The sequence below is a fragment of the Drosophila innubila genome (assembly GCF_004354385.1).
Source record: "Drosophila innubila isolate TH190305 chromosome 2R unlocalized genomic scaffold, UK_Dinn_1.0 1_C_2R, whole genome shotgun sequence".
Taxonomy (NCBI): domain Eukaryota; kingdom Metazoa; phylum Arthropoda; class Insecta; order Diptera; family Drosophilidae; genus Drosophila; species Drosophila innubila.
In genome coordinates, this window is record NW_022995374.1 from 3,052,136 (window position 1) to 3,066,789 (window position 14,654).

Here is a 14,654-nt window from a genome sequence, read left to right on the forward strand (position 1 = left end):
TTGGTACTGCTTCTGGGCTGTGATTTCATTTTCGTTTTCGTTTGCAGCCGCAACAAAATTTGTTGCCTTCGGGGCATGTTGCAAATGAAGCCAATCAGGACGGCGACAGGGTCTCTTCTGGCCATCATTAAATTGAAAATAAAATAATGCCATGGCCCTCTGCCTCAGTAACAGCCTCTGTCACGCCTGCTTTAATAACTTTGTCCACGGCAGTTTTCCTCGCTCTTTTTTTTATGGTATCGTTGTCCACGCATCTTGTACCAGTGCCTGAGGACACACGGACAACGTGCAACTTATTGCTCTATTTTCGCGCTTTGCAACAGTTTCGATTTCAGTTTCACTTTCAAGCTCCATTGTTTGCAGCCCCATTTGCTGCCCATCATGTTAACAAGCACTTGGTGCCAACGCCAACTCAGCAAACTGCAAAACCCTCTGGAAACCCATCAACAATGTAAACGAGCCCGCAGGAATTGGAATAGGTATAGGGACTAAGAACTACACTACAATAAAAGACCACATTCTAAAATCAAGAGCGCTTATCTTAAATATTTCGTTCTAAAAATAAAACCATCTTAAGACCATATTACTAATACTAAGAATATTAATCTTAAAAATCGCAGTTCTGCTTATAAGAATAAAAATCTCAAATTGTTTGAAAAGTATAAATATGTCATATTTTATTAATTGATAAGAGTTGAGCCTTGGCGATCTGGTTAGAGTCACCGCTCGGGTTCGAACCTTACTCGCTACAAAGAAACAGCAGAATAAAATAGCTTTTTTTAAATTTAGAAAGCCAGAATAAAATATTGATATATAAAATAAATAAAAATTTAAAAATCTTTTTGTTTTTTATTTCTTGACTTATATTTTAATCAAAGTTATTCATATAATAAGAACCTGGTCTTATTTGAAATGTTCTCAAAACCAAGATGTGTCTTCATACTTAAAGAATTTAATATTCTCGACGCATTTTTCAAACCAAAATTCTTAGTTTTGAGACCAGCATCTTGATTTTATAACATTTTGTTTTATCAGTGTAGGGACTAGGGTATAGGGACTAGGAACTATGGACTGGGGCTAGTTACAGCTTGAAGTCAGCTGCAATAAACAACTTAAACGACATTGTCAATGAGTGGGCAGCAGTTCAGCAAATCAGCAAAGTCACAATCACCACACAAATTCGGACCGAAAAGCCACAAACTTAAAAATCCCTGAGATACAGATTGCTTGGAAATTCTGAAATTCGCGTCATAATCAACGAAAAAAAACTACATGAAATTGTTGCAGTTGTCTCGTGACTCATCAACATCAGCATCCACATCATCTTCTGCAGACAGCCCGCATGCTGAAGAACAGGTAATCCACACAGAAAGAGAGAGGGAGCAAGCGAGAGAAAGAGAGAGAGATAGAGAGATATCTGCCACAATATCTAGATGATGTGACGTCACAAGGTCGTCACATGGCATTGCCATTGATTGTGGAAATTCCTGTGAAGTAACCACAGCTTATATAGCATGATATATAACAATAAATATTCCATCTATATGTATTTTTTTTTAATTTTTATTACGAGTATAACTTGACACTTGACAGTCGACAGTTGCCAGGGAATGAACCGCATTTATCGAGCGTCGAGCAACATTTTTTTCGCTAGCCGCAATATCGTTCTTAATACACAGACATAAGTTTATTAATTGCGGTCCGATCTGGTTAAACTTGTTTTATTTACTTTCGAACGTATATAACGGTAAATATTAAATACATTCTGCATGCTAATGATAATTAAAGCAGCTTAGCTTTTTAAAATATTGTTGCATTGACATTTTAGATTATCTTTTTGGGTGCAACTTTCTGACAACGCGTCCTCCTCTCTCTCTCTCTCTCTCTCTCTCTCTCTGTTTTGCATGTACGGGCCATCATTTAAATTTATAATTAATTTTTTATGTTTTATTTAAGCAGTTTTATAAATAGAAACAAGCTTGACTGCTCCAATCAGCCAGGTGCTCGACCAGGTAATACCCTGTCTAAGAGTTGACCAACTTCATACTGTCATAACTTTGTCAAAACCCAACCGATTTTCAAGCAGAATGTCATTTTGATCATGGTTTGGCATCTAAATTGATTCTGCATTTAAATTTTTATCATCTAGAAAATTTGATATTTTTTCGATTCTAAGCCGTCTATCATTCAATTTTCCATACTTACCCCTTGACATTTTTTCAACAACTTCTATCTCTCATAACTTCATCAAAAACTAACCGATTTTCAAGCGGAATGTCATTTTAATCATGATTTGGCCTCTAAATTGATTCTGCATTTAAATTTTTATCATCTAGAAAATTTGATATTTTTTCGATTCTAAGCCATCTATCATCCAATTTTCCATACATACTCCTTGACATTTTTTCAAAAACTTTGATCTCTCATAACTTCATCAAAAACTAACCGATTTTCAAGCGGAATGTCATTTTAATCATGATTTGGCCTCTAAATTGATTCTGCATTTAAATTTTTATCATCTAGAAAATTTGATATTTTTTCGATTCTAAGCCGTCTATCATTCAATTTTCCATACTTACCCCTTGACATTTTTTCAAAAACTTCGATCTCTCATAACTTCATCAAAAGTTAGCCGATTTTCAAGCGGAATGTCATTTTGATCATGATTTGGCCTCTTAATTGACTCTGCATTTAAATTTTTATCATCTAGAAAATTTGATATTTTTTCGATTCAAAGCCGTCTATTATTCAATTTACCATACTTACCCCTTGACATTTTTTCAAAAACTTCTATCTGTCATAACTTCATCAAAAATTAGCAGATTTTCAAGCGGAATGTCATTTTAATCATGATTTGGCCTCTAAATTGATTCTGCATTAAAATTTTTATCATCTAGAAAATTTGATATTTTTTCGATTCTATGCCATCTATCATCCAATTTTCCATACATACCCCTTGACATTTTTTCAAAAACTTTGATCTCTCATAACTTCATCAAAAACTAACCGATTTTCAAGCGGAATGTTATTTTAATCATGATTTGGCCTCGACATTCAATCTGCATTTAAATAAATTTAAATTCATTCAAAAAATTTTTTTGACCCTAGGGTAGTTATTGATTTTGATGCTAAGGGTCCCCCCTTGGGACTTTCGTAAATTCAAAATTTTAAATCTCAAGTGTTGGAGCTTTGCAGTCTTGATAAGAAAAACGCAAATTTACTCAGTGTCACAAATTTATAATACCCATTTTCTGCATTTTATTCGTCGAGGGTATATTAAAGTATTATAGGCGAGGGAAAAACTGAAAAATCGAGCATTGAACTTGTTGCGTGAAGATCGTGATTGCGCACAGGTCAAACTGTGAACTTCAGATTGGATATAAAATATTATGGTCTGGTACTTGTCAGTTCCAGTTACCAATTGTAGAGCACACACCCGAAATTTGCTTGGCAATCGGCTGTTTTTAACGTGTACTTTTGGCATTTTTCAAAATTGTCAAACAGGTTTAAACAGACACTAAATAAATAATAAAATACTAAACACTTTTTAGCGAACAGCATAAGAATTAATAAGTAATTAAATATTGTGCTTTGTGTGTGTTTATAATTTATTTGTATTTAAGAATACATTTCAAATGTTTCACTTCGTCCGGACTGGAACCGAACCGGATATAAAGTTAAGGTTCACACTCTTATACGAGTGCTTAAAAATGATACTCGTATTATATGGTGTTATGTCATAGGATAAGTGTCTAAGTCTCCGGGCAAAACTAGTTGGCTAAAAGTGAAACCACTTCAATTTGCGTTCTCAAGAAAAGTGAAATTTTAGCACAACATTATTGAGAAGATAATAATGATTGATCGCTTGAAATTCATGCAAATTTTTTAAATGCAGCATAATCTCGGATAAATGCTTAATTTAATTAATAAATGAAGCTTTACAGTTAGCCCCAAGGCAAAGTAATAACCACAAATAATAATTATAGAATTTGAGTTGATACGTTCTTTGTGAGATTATACATTAACATATATATATAATATACAATTATGTTTAAATAAATTGTATTATTTTTATTATTTATTATATTTATTTATTGGCAAAATATATTTCTGCAATATTTTCGAGGTAAGAGACAACTAATGCTACTTGAGAAGGCCTACGAGCAATTAATGTCGCATTCGAGTGTGCAGAAAAATAATCAACAACTCTAAATCAATTAAACAATTCAAAAGCATATTCGCATTTGCTTGCGGAAGTAAAAGCGACAGACTGACAAACTGCAGGAGGCAGTCGAAAAAACAGACAAAGAGTCAAAGAGACAGACAGTCCATGTTTGATGCTTGGGTGGGTTAAAGCCATTAACATTGGACTTATGACTCTGATGGTACAGATATGTACTCGAGTTTCATTAATCTTCCGTTTTGTTTGTTGTTTTTGCTTAATTTGGTGCACACAATATAAATACATTTATATATATTTAAATATATATATTTTGTTTATAAATAACAAAGCCAAAGCACACCCGTTTTAATTTTCTGCATATTAACCAAATAGGAAATCGCGCTAATTGCTTAGCGTCGAGTTTTTTTTTGTTTAAAAACTAAAAGTCGGTTCAATATGCCCACGCCTAATTCCGACTCAACTTGGATCGGTTTGGATCGATCATTGTATGTAGATTACGTTAGCCAAATGATGCTCAATCAAGTCAAATGGTCAATGGTCAGACAGACTGAGATTTCCAGTTGACGGGCTTTTAAGTGAGTCGTGCTGTGTCTTACACACTACGAGTATACTATTAAATTATGCCATTAAATAGTTACAAATTAATAACAATTAAAGAGCTCGACTCAACGCATTCATCAAATAGTCTAAACTATTTAATGTTGGTGCCATCAGCTCTGTAAAAACAAGCAACAAAATTTGAATACATACTCGTATTAAAACCGAAAACAAATCACTTTTATTTTCTCAGCCAGGCAGCTGGACAGGCAGCATTAAAAAGAATTAATAATACCCACAGAATTTGCTGACGGTTCCAGTTCTCCACTTGGTTATTTTTATTTTTAAGTTCTGTGCTCATGTGAAACCAAAAGTAAGCAGCAGCTGGAGGAGGAAGAGTTCAAGTCAAAAGCAAACACACCTTTCGGTTTCTTAGCTACGAATATATATATGAACTATAAAGATTGATATCATTGCCTGATGCCAGATTGGATAACTAACTAAAATAGTAAGCTTGTAGACTCTTAGAATGCCTTGACGTAAGCAGTAAGACCACACAAAAAAACTGGTTACAAAAGAAGCCAGATTCTAATTGTAAGATATTTTTTTTTTAATTTGCCCGCTGCTGCTGTAGATGTCATAAAATTTAAACTTTTGTCGCTGATTTTCATAAAAAACAAAAAAAAAAATCGTATTGTTTGAGATTTCTTCATGTTTATTCAAGGCCAGACACAGGCCATGTCAAGCCTGTCCAGACCAGCCTGTTTTGGGGCGCAGAATATTATTTGCATACTCAAACAGAGCGGCTTAGAGCAACTTACATAGTATTTAAGTATACTAGTATGCAGATTAAGCAATCACAGGCTTAGAACGTGTTAGCAGCTCGCGTGATCTAAGCTTCCAATAAGATCAGCAAGAATAATAATAGTACTGCATTTAGATCTCAACCAAGCAACGAGTTGATATTGTCCAACAACGACTAACTGCAAGTTCATAAATCAATCGACTATAAATAAGTCAAACTTAATGGCCTAAGTCCATAGCAAATCCCGAAGTTCGCATTGATAACGCACCATAATCACTCACATAACTATTTATAGAGGCGGCTGTAAAATATTGCTGGCAGGTTCAAAGTGTCCTTGCTCATAATTCCAGAGCAGTACGACAGCATGGCTGGAATGGCCTAACGCCAGCCAATAAACTCATACGCATGCACTGAAGAAAATTATTAGTGCGAATGCGATATTAATTTTATAAATCTTAATATAAATATATTTTAAGTTATTAATACATAAAATTAAATACAAATTTGTGATATACTAAATTCCAGAAACTGTAATCATTGTGCATAAGTTTTATAATACATTTTATTATTTTACTGATGATAAAACTCAAGAAATAAGCACTATTGTTTTGCTTAAAAATAATGATTATTTCATAAGTTTTATTTTTTTTTTCTCAAAAATAATCATTTTAGGAGCACAATAAAAAAAATCATTAATTTAAAGATCATAATGAAATCGCATAGATAACTATTAAAGAACAATTATGGTATATTTTATGCACTTTTGAAGTAACTAGAAGTGAATAATTTTTTCCATTGAAAAAAAATAAACAAAATAATCATTATTTACCGTTCCTGCTAAATTCATATTAAATTGATCAAAATTAAATTAACAATTTTTTCTTAACATTTGTATAATTCTTATGATTACATAATTTAAATTTATACCGGCAGCTTAACTTTGCTTCTTTTGCTATCCTATAAATTAAACATATTTTACTGCACTCTATTTAGTTTAAGCCATTCAAATTCGCTTAGTGTATTGTCTATTTATTTATCGCCTGCTACTTGTAATTGCCACAAATTGTATGACATTTTTATGCCATTTTGCCGGCTTGGTGTGCATAATTGATTTACGTGCTGTTTGTGTATTTGCCGGACTAGCAATAAATTTATATTTATGTGCAGTAGCCACAATTCTGAGGTGCCTTATCGTTTTCGCTTTCTGTCTGCCCGGCAGGGGCACTCCAAGTGGACACATTAATCAGCTGCCACTAAAAGACCAAGTGAGAACGCCCACGCCTTAAATGGGATGCGCTCTAATGGCTCAGATATGTATAGGTGTATTTTAGCTACAGTCTTGCTTATAAATCAACGAATGCTCCAACTTTATCTATATCTTTTTCAATATCATGAGATGGCAATCGGTGAGCGTTGAAACTGCAATTAACACAATCAGCCGTTTTAATCTTAGAACATTAATAAGTTTACTTAAAGTGACTTGAAGTTGATTTCAATGCAGCTTATTGCATACTGGACAACTTAATTGCTTTAATTACTTATTAGCCTACTTGCAATCACAAGTTGAAATGTGAAAAACGAGAACTGAAAGCTGAATGCATTCTATTATAGTCAGACACTACTTTAAAATGAGCTAGAACCGATAATAGCTTTAATTACAACATTAAATAAAGTAATATTGACTATATTTATTTGTTTTAAAATTGTTAGGTAACAATTTGGATAATTGTGACGTCTTTTTTGTGATATATTTCTAGAAATTAACATTATTTAGGAACACTTCTTGACAATCAAATCAGCTGATTCGATTTTAGCTTTTTGTCGAAATGCCACGAATAAAACTTTTTTTGAATCCGGCTTGACTTAATCCAGTTTTTCTGTATTTAAATTGTATTAAAATTATCTAGAGAAATTCTTTAATAATTAAATTTTTATTAACTAGAAGCTCACTAGAGAGTTCATTAAATTGCAAATTTAATTCAAGCAAACGGATCTGATTCCGATTCCAATTTCAAGTCAATTGAAATCTTTTGAAACAAGAACGAACTAGCAAAGCACATAAAGAATTTCATTTGGCTTAATTATATATTTAAAGCTGACATTTATTACAATTAAAGTTACATATAGTATACATGCTATGACTATACAGACTGCATTCTGTATCTTTTGTCTCGTCTCGGTTTCTCAGTTCTTGGACTTGGTCTCTATAGCTGTGCTAATTTGCTTGCAACTTGATTAATAAGCCACAATAAGTTGCTATCACAAAACAGCAGCCACAAACTCGCGATCATTCATCTTCTAGACAAAAGAGCATCGCCAAGTTCTGAACTTCTTAAGCTGCTCAAGTTCTTTCAGCTGCGAGTTGCGAGGTGCTGAAAATGAAATTCATTTGGCTGCAACTCGTGGCCTTGAGCATGAATTATGTGTGCAATTACTCTTCAGGTTGTCATGCCTGCTCCGACTTTAGCTACAACTACAACCTGGAGATCGTAGCTCTCCTGCAGTTCCAAAATTCCCTTTCCTTGATTGTCCCTGCAAAATTTTAGTCAAATAGTACATTATTGTAAAGAAGGAAATTTTAAGTCCCGTGGCCTAATGATTAGAGTCGCCGACCTAACACAAACAGAACTTTTTCAGTAAGGGTCCCCGGGTTCGAGTTCCACTCTTAACAGTCATGAATAAAAAAAAATTAACTTTAAAAATGTATACCCGTCGTCAAAGTAAATGTAGTTTTAAATTAAAAAATTAAAAAAAAGAACTATATAAAAAAAACAAAAGAAAATACATTTGTTTTCTTTTTTTTTTATTTTTTTTGGGGATTTTTTGTCAGAGTTACACGTTTTATGTGAGATAAAGGTTAGGTAATACCTAGGCAGGTTTTCTCTGTCTTCGATTGTAGGAACTCACAATGTTAAAATCCTCAACGTTCTACATTCAAAGTCCACAAGTTTTCCCTATCGATTAGGGTCGATTCCTTATGGTTTCCTCAACTTTTCCTTAAGGTTCGGAGCTGCAGGGTCAAGACTGTCTGCATTGCTCTGTTTCAGTTGTGTTGCTGCTGTTCTAATGCCAAGTAAAAGTGCAAGTTGCCAGTTACGATTATGGAAGTGTGCCACATGTTGCGTGTGCCTCTCCAAGTGTCTCCTGCATCTGTCCTCTTTCTAATGGCGCCTTACAGTGACTGGTGGCAGATGTCGGTCGGTCCAGCCACAGGCTTGTGAATAGAGTCAGCATCGTTGGCACTTAATTACAGCTTGTTGGTCATGTTGCAAGTCAGCGTGTTGCCTCGCACGTTGCAGTTGCAGTTGTTTTTGCAGTTGCTGTTGTTGTTGCTGTTGCTGTTGCGCCGTGTGAAATGAATGTTGGCTGTCATCGCGTTTGGTGCATGTTGTTGATATCATCGAACATCGAGTTGGCCCCGCTGCAACCTCTGCTGCTGCACTGCAGCGATTGGCATCGCGTTCTGCTTTGTGATATGTGAAAAGTCGTTGCTGAGTCAGCAGCATAATCATAATCACTGGCCAACTTTTGACAAGACACAAGTCAAGGTTGTGTACTACGGTGCATCGATTTGTATGGGCCCAAATAAACTGAAAAATTGCATACCAAATTCGTTATCTACGGTCACTTCTAAGATGTTTTCACCAAGAAACCAAAGTTCTAAAATCAATTCCTTGTCCCCGTTTTATACTGCTTACTTGAAAATAAGTAAAAGGGTATATTGTGTACGTTAAAATGTATATAACTGAAAGAAGAAGGCATCTGCGACTCTATAATATATATATTCTTGATCAGCATTAATCGCAGCAAAATCGGACAAGTAGAACAACAGTAATAGCCAACCAAAGTTCTTAAAGCAATGCAAGCTCCTTTAAGTATGCAGAAGATTTTATATTTTTGAACCTTAAAAAAATTCATCAAACTGAACTTTTTATTTTTGTTCGATAGATATCATTATAGCTTGATAATTATTTCTTTAAAGTACATTAATATATATTTAAATAAGTAATGGATATCCTACAGTCGAGATCTCGACTATAGCCCTTCTGACTGGTTTAAGTTGAAACATTTTTTTTTTTTTTTAAATTTTTAGGATGTTATTATTAGCATATCTTTAGTGATTTTAGTACAAACCTTAGAAGTTTGGTATCGAAACATTTTTTAGGACCAGAACTTTTACAATTTCATAGAATCAAAGGACCAATTGTCCTATAAACATAATTTCGTCCTTACAAGGACTAAAGACACAAAATTTTTCAACTAAAAAGCTGGGGACTAGAAATAGATTTTAGAACTTTTGTTTCTTCATAAAAACTTTTAAGAATTGGCTGTAGATTACGAATTTGGATTTCAATTTTTTTTTTAATCGATGCACCATTTTGTGTACTGTATTCAAATCCATGTCTTGTTAAAGCGCTTATCAGCTAATTAATACACACATAATTTCATCAATTATCGTACGAAACAGCGGCACACATCTGAGACTCCATCTTAAACACTTTCAACTTGTGCTACGTCATCAAACAATTGTTTTTAACACATTTGCTTAATGTGCAAACAAATTATGTTTAAAATTATAACAAGATGGATTTACACGCGCCCAGAACTAACCAGTTGGAATAAGCATATCGAGGTAACTCTTTGGAGGTTTTCCAAGCGCCAAGGTTAAGTTCCCAGCTAATAAGTTGATTTCCAAACGCGGAAATTGCAAATAACTTGAAGCAGTCGACCAAAGTGCTCCACACTGTTCAATTAACGCCCCAGAAATCAGTTTCCCATCAAAACCAAAATTCAACAATTCACGGCAATCAGAAAGGCTACTGTTTATCTACCCTGTACTGAGATTGGTAAAGGGTTATATATACTTCTAAATTGGCTGGGTATGTTACACTTGGAAAATATTTTTATTATATTTAAGAAAGTTTTAGTATTAAAATCGACTGATTTAGAGCGGTTTTAAGATTTTTTTTAAGTGTATGCACGCTGAAAGTAAAAAGACTATACTATAAATATGCAAAAATTATGATTTTCTTCAAAATATTTAGGTGCTTAGATAAGTAAATAAATAAATGGAGATATTGATGTTTATTTGAATTATTTACCTTAAAGTTACAGGGTATTTAGTGGCCAAATCATTAATTCATTGCTTAATTTATTTGTAATCTGGGTGGGAATCGAACATGAATTACATACCCGACTCTTTAGGCGTAAACAAACCCATTTCGGCTCAGAAGTGGAATTGCAATGTGTCTTGCATGCCAAAAATCAAAAATGCTGTTGTGAAATTGGGCAGCATCAAGGTCTTTGGACTGCGTTGACAACCTGTAGCTGAATCAAACAGCTTTGACCTTTACTTTGGTATGTCTTTTTTGATTTTGATGGTGTCGTTGACACTTGCCTGTTCATTTTGTATCAACTTCAATACTGTTGCGTCATCTGCAGTTGACGTGAATCATTTTGTTGTTACTTTTGTACGGTTTCAGTTACTACTTATTTTCTATAAGTTGGATTGTGTAACAGGCATTGACTACTTCCGTTTGAGTGAAGGACTCGTGATTGATCGATTGACTGATTGATTGAGGCGTGAAAAGGGCCTGGCGTCAATTGGAATTCTATTGTGCAGACATGACGTATGCGCAATATGTTCTCAAAACGCCCATACAAGAGTAATTTGCTTATCAATCATACGCAGCGTTGTCTACGCTTGATTTCTTTTTTTTATAACTATGTATCTGCTCTGCCCACGCTCTGCACTTGAGTTTGTGCCAAGAATTTTTTGTGTGTCAGCGCCGCACGAATTATGGCTTTAAATACCAAGACGAACAAACAAGACAAGACAAGACGAGCAAATAAGTACAATACACGCACAAAATGATCGCTTAACTGTTGAAGCTGTTCTAGTGCCATGCGGAAATATTGCTTGCAGTAGTTGTTGTGAAACATGCAAAAAAAATAAAAAAAAAAACAAAGCGCCCAAACACGCGCAATTAACACCAGCCAACAATTCATTATTATTTTTATTTATTAATAAAAACAATGAAACACAAATCGTCATTTAAGCTCCACTGTGCCCAGCGGCCATTCAAACTCACTTCTGTGTAGTCAGATCTCGATTCACATCGAAGTCCAAGTCCAAGTCCAAGTTGTATTCGATTGAATTATGCATTGCGTCGTCCGTCTAAACATCTGTCTGTCCAACCGATTAGACACGATGATCAGAATTTACAAATGTTTTCAACTTGTAGCTACAAAATGCCACAGAGCACTGACAGACAACTACAAGTATTCGAATTTCGAATTCGAGGTCTTCCAATTTGCATATGAGCGCTGCAATAAAAATTATTTTGCGAGTGTAGCACAAATTTTTCATGACTCGTGTTTCGCGTTGAGCGAAGAATTCAGCTATATACAAGTAGTATTATTTATGCTTAACTTAGTGCAAACTTAAGTTATTTAATATAAGCTGCACATCTAGATTTTTATACTTTAATTTTGTATTTTGTTTTATTTTTATCATTTCTGCTTTATTTATTTATGTATTTATTCGGCTTCCTCGCCCTACAAGAATAACTTATAAATTATTGTGCTATATATCGTACATAAAATTTATATAATAAAATTTAAATGTACACATAATTTTGGGAAGAAATACTATGAGTATAAATTATTTTATTATAAATATGATTATATATTATTTAAATATTTATATATTAAGTGTAAATTATATAAGATTATTATTTTGATTTTGTTTCTGTGCAAATAGTGATAATCGAATGCACTTTTGATTGTTTTTAGCTTTAATTTGAAATTTTAATTTTTAATTTTACATATTTTTCATAATTTTCTTAAAGTTTTTATCAACTGTTCTTAGTTGACATTAATTCAAAATAATAAAAAATAAAAGGTTTTGTCAAACTATGATCAGGAAGACAAACAACATAAAAATCTATTAAGTTCAATTTAGTAATACATTTTAAATTTTACAAATTAAATAACAAAAAGGTAGCAGCATTTCTTTTTGCCAATTTATATAGATTTGGAACTGCTAAAAACTGATAAAAAAGCATAAATTTGAAAAAGTTTATCTTCAACTGCAATCGGTTTACAGCACTGATTTATTTATTAAAGCTTAATTTATTTAGATCAATTTCAACTTATTTTATGGACACAAAAACAAAAAGAAAAAACCAAAATTGGAACGAAACTTTAATACATATATGTGTTAGATTTGCGCAGATAACTCAAACTGATGTCCACTTTTTGTATTGATTTATAGATCGTTACCATCTAATTTTGTTATTAATTGCAACAATAAATCTTTTGGAGAGTGTAGATGTTTCGGTGTAGTCAAATTGAAATTTGGTTCTTATCTTTATAGAGAGACTAGCATATCACTCAAGTTGACGCGTCGCGTTGACGTTTTCTGTTTGTTTGCCATTTAGTTAGTTTAGTTTTTCTCTTTGCCTATTTCCCAAGCTGCTGCCGCTTTGGCTTGTAATTTTACGAAACCCTTTTTTTCCGAATTTGTTGTTGTTGTTGTTGTCTGTCGCAAATTTGTGGCCGTTTCTCTTTCGCTTTGTTTATCAAGTTTCTTGTGTAGCAAGGTCGTTCGTTGGTCCGCAGTTGTTGTTGTTGCAGTTGTTGTTGTTGCTGTTGCCGTGCGACGCCAAAGCAATTTGTAATGATTATTAAAACAACGGGCCCACTTGGCATGCCCCGACATACCCATGATACCCATGCTAAACAAGCCATACTATATTTTATTTGGTTTTGGTTTTGTTTTTGTTTTTTTTTTTCGTTACAAATTTTGTTCATTTACGTGGATTTCAGTGCTAACCATTCACCAAGCGCTAAACTGTTGTTGTTACCATTTTAATTGAATACAATAACAACAACAAAAAATGCCAGCCAGATAATAATAACAAAGCAGCAGCTAAAATTATATTGGATTACAACATGACCAGTTCAACAGTTACCATATATTCCCCCCCCCCCCCTCCAATATTCTCCTCTAATAATTCTTGAGCAATTATTACCACATATTTCCGTTATGTTATTCGCTCTGATTGAATATCCATGATCATTGATTACGTTTATGACAGGCGGTCACTTGAGAAGTTATAAATTTAGCTACAGGTTTTGGCAGTCCTCCACCAAACGAGAACTGTAACACAAAAGAAAATAACACTCGCTATTCAACACATAAAAAAAAAAGACTCAATCTAAACTTTATAACAGGGAAAAAACTTTTAGTCCAGAGAAACCAGAAAATTGGTCATTGTAGCTAAATGAAATTTATTCAATTTGTTTTAATTAAGCAAACATTAACAATATTCTAATTTTTCTGTGGTTAAGGGTAAAGTTTGCAAAAGAAAATAATTCAACTTTTATTTGTGCATATATTAAAAAAAAACTGGAAATTTCGCATCGAATTTCAAAAGTCTATTAAAATTGAATATTTATTACACTTTACTATTGAGTTGTTAAGTTTATTTCTTCTTTACTTGTTCATATATTCATAACGACTATTTTATAGAAAAATGTATTAGAATGACGTTTATAATGTTTACTTAAAAGATATTTAAAATCAATTTAATTTGTATTTTTATAGGATGTGATACACTGTTTTGACTTTAAAAAAAACATAAGTTGATAATTGTTTCTGTTTGTTCCCTTTATTTAAGATACTTTTAACGACAACTTAGAACCTTTCTTGTTTTCAACAGCTGAGAGTTTTTTTGGTTTAATTTCATAAAACTGTCCCAAGAAACAATTGAAAATTGCCACTCCTTTATGCAACATGAATCACGCAATCTTTCCACAAAAAAACAACAGTTTACATAGTGCATATTTTTTGGTTATGGAATTGAGCTAAAATACGAGTAAATTGCATTAAGCTGTATAAGCCATATAAGCCAAATACCATAAACGAAGCAAGCTGAGCTGAATTATGTCGCTCGTTGAGTTAATCAAAAAGCTGATGCCAAATAAAGAAGCTTAAAGTGGTTTCGTGTTGAGAGAGAACTTTTATTTGGCTGGGATTTACCCACTGAAATAGAAACAGAAACTGAATCAGAAACCGAAATCAGCTACAACATCCGCAAACCGAGCAGCTGAATACGGTTGAAT